Source organism: Nicotiana tomentosiformis, chromosome 1, assembly GCF_000390325.3.
Source record: "Nicotiana tomentosiformis chromosome 1, ASM39032v3, whole genome shotgun sequence".
NCBI lineage: Eukaryota > Viridiplantae > Streptophyta > Magnoliopsida > Solanales > Solanaceae > Nicotiana > Nicotiana tomentosiformis.
The window spans coordinates 112354595-112365793 of record NC_090812.1 but is presented as its reverse complement, the minus strand read 5'-3'; the positions used below and the strand labels follow the sequence as shown (position 1 = coordinate 112365793).

Here is an 11199-nt window from a genome sequence, read left to right as displayed (position 1 = left end):
CCAATCTTTGACTGTAGATGTAGTGGAACCATTAATAGGCAGAAGCCTATCTTTAAAGAATTAAGGTGATGGACCACACAAATGGGATTCATTGATCAATAGACTGATAACTACGTTAGGAGGTGTTATTTGACATTCCTACATAGGCCTCCTCAGTCTGGTGAGGATCTTAGGCTATCAACTTTATTTATAAATTGCTAAAGACATAGTTTCTTGAGATGGTGGTGTCGTGGTGTAGTTGGTTATCACGTCAGTCTAACACACTGAAGGTCTCCGGTTCGAGTCCGGGCGACGCCATTTGTGTTATTCTTTTGCAATCATTTTTCCCTCACCCCAAGAGCAAGGTAGAAGTTCTTGGAAAGAGGGAGCCGAAGGTGGAAACAGCCTCTGTATCCAGGTAGGGGTAAGGTCTGCGTACACACTACCCTCCCCAAGAGCAAAGTGGGAGTTCTTGGAGAGAGTAAGTCGAGGGTCTATTGGAAACAGCCTATCTATCACAGGGTAGGGGACCTTTCTTACTACTTAGTAGGAAGATTTTTCTAGCAACAAAGTGCAGTAAGATAATTTCAAATAGAACCTTGCTTATTACCATGTTCATTGGAAGGTTCTAGTAATGGAATGCTTATCTTCTTTTTTTGTGTGGGTACATTGAAAAAACTGGATGAACATTTTAATCATTTTCATATGCTACATGTCTTAAGTTTGTAAGGAGAATTACCTTCATTTCCTTGAGCGCATCTTCTCAAATTAATTCTTTATGTTTTTCGTGTCTCCCTCTAGATGTGTATAATAGTGGCTTTGTCCACGCACAATAAATAATTACAATAAGAGAAAGACAGTTTGACAATAAGTAATCAGTCCATCTTCACTTTTAATTTTTTGTATCTCCTTTTGCTGAGACTTTGTTTGATGCTCGATAATTCTATAATGCGACTTTATTATCGGATGACAGCATTGTACTACAATATCAAAAAGTGTTTTTCTAAAATTAATGCATAGTTTTACCCATAAAATGGTACAATTGAATTTGTAATGTGGTTTATAGACAAGTGAATCGATTTGATCCCAAAGTAATAAATAAATCAAATAAAATGCAAAACTTAGCGTTGAAACCGAGATAAGACAGCAAATAGCTTGGTTCCCGGAGCATAGCTTCCAAAGATAGTAATACCAATGTCAATAGACAAGAAATAAAGTATTATTGAGCTTTTGAATAGTATATAGCATAAGTTTGTTAAAAAATTCTTGTCTCTTACAATGGCTATTGAAGTCACTATTTATAGTTATACCTAAGGAACAAGGTCCTAAGATCAAGCCCTCTTAAATGACAATTATGGGGGCCTTTGATGAATATGTAACGGAATACTATGAATACCAAAATTCTTTATAACGGACTGTACATTTAATACTAAAGAATATTCCTCATTGAATGCCCTCGGGTGGCAAACATTCGGTTGTCTTCATTAGCAACATTCCCTTAGGGGTCTTTCCGGTGTCAACCGAAGTTGTTGTCCCCGATTTTGGTTTCTACTTGCCTTGCTTTATGTCTGTCTCTGGTTCCACGTGTCGCTCTATTATTCGAGTATTTAATACGAACCGATTTTTCTCCATACAGTGAAGTATGGCCCTGCCTTCAATCCATCACAGTTGTTTTTCCCTTCATCTTCTTGTATTGGCTTATCATTTTCAGAACCTCCGGTCACTATGTTAGCCGCATATGATCTCTTATTTTTGAAGTCAATTGGGTAACCAACAAGCTTGTGACAGTTCTCCTTTGAATGGTCAGGTTTGTTGCAGTATTCACACTTCACAAATGACTTCTTTCCTTGTATTGTTGTCCTCTATTGGCTTGCATTCCTAATTATCCTCTACCTTATGAGCACCTAATTTTTTACCGTGTTTGAATATTTCCCGCTCCCGTCTTTTTGCACGTGTCCCCACCATACCGGTCCCCCATGTCTTGTCCCCCCATTAATTTTTGTCCCCCACGCCTAACCCCCCTCCCCCCATTGTTTTTGTCCCCCATGTCTTGTCCCCCCATTAATTTTTGTCCCCCACGCCTAAACCCCCCTCCCCCCATTGTTTTTGTCCCCCTATTATTTTTGTCCCCCATGCTTTGTCCTCCCTACCATACCTTGTCCCCCATGCTTGTCCCCCCCCCATATGCCTAAAATCAGCCAAACAACCCTTAAAAAGACCAGATTTCAGTCCGAAAATCGGAGGAAAAATAGCCGAAAATCACTCCAAAAATACCTGAAAATGGCCCTTTTCCAGCAAAATTTCACTACAAAAATAGCAAAAAAAAGGTGACGAAAATCAGCAAAAAAAAAAAAGAGCTTTCACTGATCCTCTCATCTTCAAGAGAGAAGCAACAACCGCATCCTCCGATGGCTTACACTCTTCTGTTGAGTACTTCTTGAAAACGAAAATAACCTCCAAACTATCTCCCTCACACTCGCCTCTCACCCATCGACACCAACACACACACGGTAACATATAGTAGAGATTGTTGGGCTCCATTTTCAAGTTTGGTAAGCTCCATTTTGGGCGAATTTTGTTGGTTTCGCTGTTGTCTAGGTAATTCCCCCCTGACGTTATGTTTCTAGTCCATTTTGATGTCATAAAGCTATAAGAATGTCATGTTGTGATTCTTGTGAACTTGAATCAAAGACTGTTGAATATATGTGGCTGAAAATATGATTTGTATTACACTCTGTTTTGAATTTAATAAGATTTAATCATTTTATCCCATATGCTTTGTATGTATACATCATATCTCTGTTTAAGCACGTTAAGAGTGAAAATATCATTAAGTTTAACTGTTATTGGTGTCCTTAACACTGAGAAAATAAAGGTTGGCATCACTGCTCATTTCGATGAGCTTAATGCTTTGTCCTTTGTTTTGTTTTTGTTAACTACCGTGAGCATGCCTTGTAATGTGATGATTGTGTTTGTTTGCTTTCCATTTTCGTTTTGGTTTGATGACATAAATTGGTGGAGCTCATATTTTGATAAAGAACTAAGACTTTGTGCATCCTCTCGATTCTTGAGATTAGTACTAACACTTTTTGGCTTTATTGCTTTTAATATTATAGTAACTAATTATCATATGTTGTCTCGTGATGAGTTGGGGACATTAAGAAGTATTTCTTATTGGCTAAAGTAATATATTTCGTTACTTGTCTCCAATAATATTGTTATTTTGAGGTATTCACTCAAAAGTGACTAACTTTATCGGGTTGGGTACTCCAAAAATTAGTTCTTGTTATTGAAGACGGTTTCCACAATAATATCTTGTCCATAATCCATGGCCTCACGCTCATCTCAAATTTTGGGAAATAAATATCTTATAAATATCATAGTTTTACGTTAGGAGCGATTAATAATAAAATATCGTGGCTATGAGTACGGTTCTCGTAACATGGTCACGATATATAAATTTCAGTTCGGGTGTGTATTTCATGCGACATGACCACAACTTCAAACAATAATAAAAATAAACATGTTGTAGATCATGGGTACAGTTCTCGTGATGCGGTTCACAATATGTACAAAAATAAACGAGTGTGCAACATCGCGATTTGTTCAAACAAATTCCATAAATATTAAAAGCGGATAGATAAAACATGAAAATCAATAAATCACAGTTTATCCAAAATTAATTTAAGCCAAGTTGTAGTCAATAAAGCGACCGTGCTAGAACCACGGGAATCGGGGAATGCCTTACACCTTTTCCCCGGTCAACAGAATTCCTTATCCGGACTTTGTTTTCGCAGACCAATAATAAAAGAGTCAAACCTCCCTTTGATTAGGGATTCGAATAAAAGGTGACTTGGAACACCAAAAATCAATTCCAAGTGGCGACTCTATAAATAAAATAATCCCTACTCAAATTTGTCACTTTAATTGGAGAAACTCTTTAACCCACCATCCACAATCAATAACACATTTATCTTTTGTGGGGGTAGAAAAGGGGTGTGACAGCTCTGGCGACTCTGCTGGGGAATTCAAGAATTCGAGCTTGTACATTGACTTTATTTGGCTTTATTAATTTTTGTATATATTGTGATTTATTTGGGACTAATGTGCTACTTGTCCACTTTTTACTGTCTTGATATTGTTGAACTGTACATATATATTGTATCCTCTCTCGCATCCCACTGAGTCTTCTGATAATTAGTTATGTTGTGTTTGCCTACCAGCATCACAAAATTTCTGTCTTGAGATAAAGCCAGTTAGCCTACCAGCTTCTGGTGAAAGATTTAGTCACACATGTTTAGGCGGGAGAGTCGTTAGCTAGCCAGTGCTGTTCTACTACTGGTAATGCTTGACGCTCCTCGGCTCGGGTTGTCCGCCTGGGTAAGCCAGGTCTAGATACCATCTCCTTTAGGATTTACAAACTTAGAAGAACAAGCCACAAACAATGAATACCCCTAGTAGGTTGCGCTTTATTTGCATCATGTGCATTTGACTTAACAGTAGTCGACTCATGAGCCAAGTTCTGTTTTAGGACAGGTACCTAGTTGAGACCATTATGTCATGTTATGTGCTACTTTTTGCATTATTTGGGAGGCTTGCATGTCGACCGACTTTTAGCATAAAACAGTTGAACGAACAGAGAAAAAATGATGTAGTCTAGCGCATATGGTTTTTGAAGATTAATTTTCATTAAAAGAAAAAAAAAGTTGATTTTCACCGAACTACGCGGGTCTGATTCTCACCGGATGTGAGATACGTAGGCAAACCTCATCGGTTCCGGCCCCAATTTTCAAAAAAAAAAAAAAAAAATCAAGAATATTTTCCTTTTCCTTAATTCCCTATTTACTATTCTTTCCTTAGAGAAAAAAATTACTAAATCCAAAAATATTTTTTATAGTCCCATAATTGAGTTTTTATTTATTTATTTATATTCTTTTATGGAGTCAAAACCCGAGAAATCGGAATTTTTGTGTGTCAATAATATGTTTGATCAAATCCTAACCATGTGTCTGGTTAGACAGGCATACCATGAGTGGGGAAAGAGGTAGGTCTGAAAAAAGGCCCAGATCATAAGGGATACCAAATTTTCTGATTGTCGATCAGATACCACAGTTGTTGTAGGATTGGTGGAGAGACTTTAAGGAATATGAGCGAAACCAGATAAAGAGATACTTGGGACATTTGGTTCACATGATTATGATAAAGCCCAGGAGGGATGTGATTGAAGCTTTGATTCCGCATTGGGATCCTGAAAATAATGTGTTCCACTTTACCGACTGTGAAATGACTCCGACCTTGGAGGAAATCTCCCATTTCCAGGGGTGGGGCCGCAATCTTCGCCGCCAAAGGCCCATAGTACCAAAACATATGAATGAGGGTAAGTTTCTGAAGCTTTTGAACATAAATTACGGACAATATGAAGGTCTAGGAGGCAAATGGGTTAAGTTGGGCCTTTTGTTTCAGTTGTATGGCCTAGAATGCAGTTTCGAAAGGAATGTGGGAAAATTAAAATCGAAGGAAGATAAGGAAACATGGAAGATACATAGAAGATTTGCATTTATGGTCACTTTTTTGGGGCGTGTAGTTTTTCCGGAAAGAGAGGGATGCATTGACATCCGTTTGGAAGGTGTAGTTGAGGCTCTGACCTCAGAAGGGAGTGATTATACTTTGGTTCCTATGATTCTTTCTTGCATTTTTCGTGCTTTAACTAGATGTAAAATGGGCGCGCGAAACTTCGATGGTTGCAACATTTTGTTACAGATATGGTTTTTGGAGCATTTCTATCGTCATCCTACGATCACTAATTTTAGTGAGCTATGGCCCAATCATACTTACGATCACCAGAAAAGGATTGATAAATGTGACTTACCAGAGGGGATTGGCGCCTGGAAAGAACTACTTCTTACTCTGTCTGCCAAACGGATCACTTGGAACTACGATTGGTTCTCCTCCAAAGAGGTCATTTGTGAGTCTGCATACCACTCTTATTTGGTACTCATAGGATTGGATGGTGTTCAGTCTTATGCTCCACTTCGGGTAATGCGCCAATTTGCACGACTACAGGAGGTGCCACCAACACGAGATATGAGCAAGTTCTGTTATGATTTTGGTAAAGATCAACCTCATGACGAAGAAGAAATTATGAAAATTTGGTATGCAAGTAAAGTCTCGGAGTTGAATGATATGGTAGAAGACCGCGATCGTGGAGAGGTGATCCCTGAATATATTACCTGGTTTCATAACCCTTCATTTCTTAGAGACAGGATTGAAGGATCCAACAGGAGGAGAAACGATCAAAGAGCTATAGCAAGGTTAAAAGAGGAATTGGAGCATTCCCGGATGACCATATCTAAACAACAAGCCCAAATACAGGCCGAAGTCTCTCAAATTCATTTAAATGTTTAGAAAGATTATCAATCGGCCTTACAGGGCATGGATAAAGATCTAAAGCACGCTAAAAATGAGGCGGCCCGCTTAGAAGGAGAATTGGCAAGCACTATTGGTTTACTTAGAAGAGTTGAGGCAAATAAAAATGCTGAAATGCATAAGCTGCAAGAAGACTTGAGTATCATTGAAGAGGATGCGCACCAACAACAATTAGAGTTTGATCAACAGAGAGAGCAGTTTGCAAGAGAAAGGGCCCATTCGATACGTTCAAAGGGTCAGTTTCTTGCACAATTGGAAGAAACGAAAAGTCATCAACATGCAGATTTTGAGGTTGAGCGGCGTCAGTGGATGATTGAAAGAGCTGTGCTAAACCGCCAGATTGAAGAATATGAGGGACGTGAGACTGATATGGGTAACGCCCTCAACACTACCCAGATATGGTTGCAGAATTGTCACATGAATATGGGGCAAGCTAGAGAGCAAGTACTTCAATTGGCAGAGAAAGCAGCATATATCCAAGATGATCATCGTCATCTAAACAATGAGCAAGTTGGTCAACAGGCACGTGCCCTCGTTCCACAATTGCCGGGAGTGTTTCAGAATTTGTACGAGATGTTGGGGGAGAGTGGAGGCCAAGGGATGCAGATCATTGATGATATCAGTTTAAGAAAGAATGCCAATGAAGATTAAAGTTTTAGTGCAGTCAATTAGTTATTAGTTTCATTTTGCATTTGTCGTATTTTTAATTTTATATTTGTCGCATTTTCAGTCATATTTATGTCTTTAGAGTCATTTTGAAAAAAAAAAAAACAATTTGTTATTTTGTCCCTCTTGAACTACATAATGATCTGATTCATGCGGCGACATGATACGTAGGCAACCCACAAAAGGTTCGATCAAAATATTTTTTCAATGATTCTAAGATGATGGATCAAAATGAGGCGTGTAGATCTAAGGGAGCGGTAGTAATGGCCAACGATGATGAGATCGAGTTGATCAGTGACGATCCACAGGGTCAATCGGTTGAACCAGAGTCAGAGGAAATAAGAAAATTGAGACAACAATTGTCTGATGTGTATCAAGCTTGGGTGTCTGGTCAGCCTCCACCCCGTGGTCCCTCAGAGGGAACTTCCACCGTACCCCTAGCTACTCAACCACCGCCCCATGCAACGAGCGACCACATCCTACCACCAGGGTATGTGCCAAACTACAGCCTCCACGTTGCTCCCGGTACCTCTAATGTGCGACCTCCAGTCGCACCGGTCAGGAACACTCCTCTAGTCATGTCTGGCGCACCGGCATACACAATCCCGCCTCCACATCCTGTGACAAGGCCAATTAACGAGCCACCATCTCATGCTTATGATGGCCAATACTACTCTCCGAACATGGCTTTCGGGGTCTCGGCTCCATATAATCAGACTCCTCAATACGAGTCACCAGTGGAAAATGAAAAGCCTGCCAAGACAGTTGAGTCGGATGAGATGGCCAGGAAAATGAAAAGTCTTGAACAGAATATAAAGAACATACAAGGACTAGGGGGTCACAAAAGTGTTTCGTTCAGTGATTTATGCATGTTCCCTCACATCCATTTGCCACCAGGGTTCAAGACCCCAAAATTCGAGAAATATGATGGACACGGCGACCCTACCGCCCATTTGAAAAGGTACTGCAACCAGCTGAGGGGTGCAGGTGGAAAAGAAGAATTGCTGATGGCTTATTCTGGAGAAAGTCTGGTGGGGGTAGCCTCTGAATGGTTCATTGACCAAGATATCTCTCACTGGCATGTCTGGGACGACATAGCCCAAGCCTTCGTCAAACAATTTCAATACAACATAGATATTGCGCCGGATCGCAATTCTCTATCCAATATGAAGAAAAAGCCGACTGAAAGCTTTAGGGAGTATGCAATCAAGTGGAGGGATCAAGCAGCTAGAGTTAAGCCACCCATGGATAACCACGAGTTGATCACTGTTTTTTTGGAGGCCCAAGAGCCTGATTACTTTCAGAACATGATGTCCGCAATGGGTAGACCTTTTGCAGAAGCGATCAAAATAGGAGAAATGGTCGAAAATGGCCTCAAGACTAGCAGAATTGTAAGTCAAGCTGCTCTCAAAGCCACCACCCAGGCTATCCAAAATGGGTCGGGAAGTTTGGCAAATAGAAAGAAAAGAGATGAAGGGTCCATGATGACTTCGGATCCAGGGAAGTTCAAAGAGGGGCATCGCACCCTTACGTGCAAGCTCAGCAGGGGCACTCCAGCTACCCTCAACATTACTATCCCCCGCCAATTCCTCAGTACTCTTTGGGACCGCCACAACCTACAGTGTTTAATGCTCAATCATATGCTCATCCTCCTAATCAACAGGTACGGGCACCAGCTCCAAGATTACCCCGACCTCAGCAGCAAAATTTTTGGGCACCCTACAACGCTCGTCCTAGGCAGGATTATGGTCGAGAGCAGAGGCTAATGGAAAAATTTACTCCATTGGCGGAATCATACTCTAGTCTGTTCCAAAAGTTGAAGCAGATAGGAGTGATCGGACCCATCACTCCCCACCATATGCATCCCGATTCACATGGATTTCAAGCAAACGCTAGATGTGAATATCATTCAGGTGCTCCGGGGCATAGCACTGATGATTGTTGGACCCTGAAAAGAGCCGTAGAAAGACTCATTGTTGAAAAATTGATTGTAGTCACGAATGGTGAGGACCCTCCTAATGTGACCAATAACCCGTTACCAGTACACAATGATGTTCATTTTATAGGAATGATTGGCCGAGATCATGAATACAGGCCGGTTGGTCGAGCAGAAATGACAGTGGTAACGATTCAAGAGGGAACCAAACTGGAAGTAAATCCAAGCCTAGATGCACCGTTGATTGTGAAAGGTGCCAAGAGCTCAGAGGGGGAAATTTTATATGTTCCAACAATCTCGAGGTTGGAGGTTCGCTCCAATGCTCAAAGCCCAAAGTTATACGTCCTTGGAGGTCACCCCATCACAAAGGAGAATCAGGGCGGTACGACGGGTATAATAGAGCCGATCATAATCAAGCCTGCCACACAACCCCGTATAACAAATACGAAAACCATCCCTTGGAACTACAACAAAACTGTAGTAACCTACAAAGGTAAGGAAATCATAGAAGAAGTGGGGGAAATTGGAGGTTTGACTCGATCAGGAAGGTGTTACTCTCCAGAAGAGTTGAGGAAGGCTAAGCAAATCAGAGAAGGCCAAATGCCAATAAAGAAACCGGTCACTGAAGAAGAGGCGGAGGAGTTTCTGAAAAAGATGAAAGTTCACGATTACTCAATCATTGACCAGCTGAGAAAGACTCCTGCCCAAATCTCTCTGTTATCTCTGCTTATACACTCAGGAGAGCATGCCCGTGTACTAATCAAAATCCTGAACGAGGCACATGTCTCAGAGAATACCACTGTGAATCAATTAGAGAAGATGGCCAATAGATTTTTTGAGGTGAAGAGAATTTCCTTTACTGATGATGAACTTCCTGAGGAGGGAGCCGGTCACAATAGGGCTTTGCACTTGACTGTCAAATGCGATGGGCATTATGTGAAGCGAGTCATGGTTGATGGAGGCTCGAGTGTAGACGTATGCCCTCTTTCTACCTTGCAAAGAATGAAGATCAATACAGACAGGATCCGACCCAGCAATGTTCTCATCCGGGCTTTTGATGGCTCAGCGAGGGATACCATTGGGGAGATCGACCTGACCATGACGATTGGGCCTGTTGATTTTGAAATTGTCTTCCAAGTATTGGACATGAAAACTTCTTATAACTTTCTTCTTGGAAGGCCATGGATCCATACAGCCCGAGCTGTGCCATCCACTTTGCATCAGATGCTCAAATTCGAGCACGACAGGCAAGAAATTATTGTTCACGGAGAAGACGAGTCATCCATTTATAAAGACCCGTTAATCCCATGTATTGAGGCCAAGGAAGGATGCGAGTCCATTGTCTATCAGGCTTTCGAAGTGGTTGTTGTGGACCATGTTGAGGAAGGAAAACCCATTCTACATCCGCGTCTCTCTGCCACATCTGTAATGGTGGCTGCACTTATGATGAGACAAGGTTATGAGCTAGGGAAAGGTTTGGGGGCATCATTGCAAGGAATTTCAGAACCCATTTCTCCGTTCAGTAACAGGGGTACTTTTGGTTTAGGCTTCAGGCCAACACAAGCAGACAAAGACAAAGCCAAGCACTGCAAGAAGCAAGGGTGGGTCTTGCAGCAACCTATCCCTCACATTTTCTACACTTTTGTCAATCCACGATTCAAATATGGTCAAAATTCTGAGGCGCATGCAAACATTGATGAAATTTGCCATGACCTCAAGCAGATGTTTTCTGAAGTGAACATGATCCAGGCGGGTGAAGGCACTAGTCGTGCCGATATGCAACTAATTGGCCCAGAAACCATGCTCAATAACTGGGAAATAACTCCTCTCCCCACAAGGAAGGAGTTTTGGTAGTTGACTTTTGCAGCTTCTTTCTTTTGTACTTTGGGTTACTTTCAGGGTTGTAATCCGAATATCTTAGTATGATTGTTTTATTTTGACGTTAACCCTCTTATCTTTTCAAATTCAATGAAATGCAGTTCAGTTTTGTGTTAAACTTTGTAAATTTTCCTTTTCCTAATTCCTACCATTTTATTTCCATTTCAGTTTTGTTAATGCCGGCTTTAATAACATGACATGCATGCGGAATTCACGCTCAGATCTCAAAAGGCTGTCTAATTTCGAAATAATGCATCAAGAGGTTGAATATGATGAAGATAAGGTTTTTGATGAATTAAAAAGAGAGTTGGAAC

At 41.0% G+C, this 11199-nt stretch overlaps 1 non-coding gene across 1 annotated transcript; it reads left to right on the top strand.

Moving 5' to 3' along the window:
• The first annotated feature begins 223 nt into the window (after positions 1-223).
• On the top strand, positions 224-297 carry TRNAV-AAC (transfer RNA valine (anticodon AAC)). The gene has a single exon. It is a non-coding gene; the product is annotated as a tRNA-Val (tRNA).
• Positions 298-11199: the final 10902 nt, after the last annotated feature.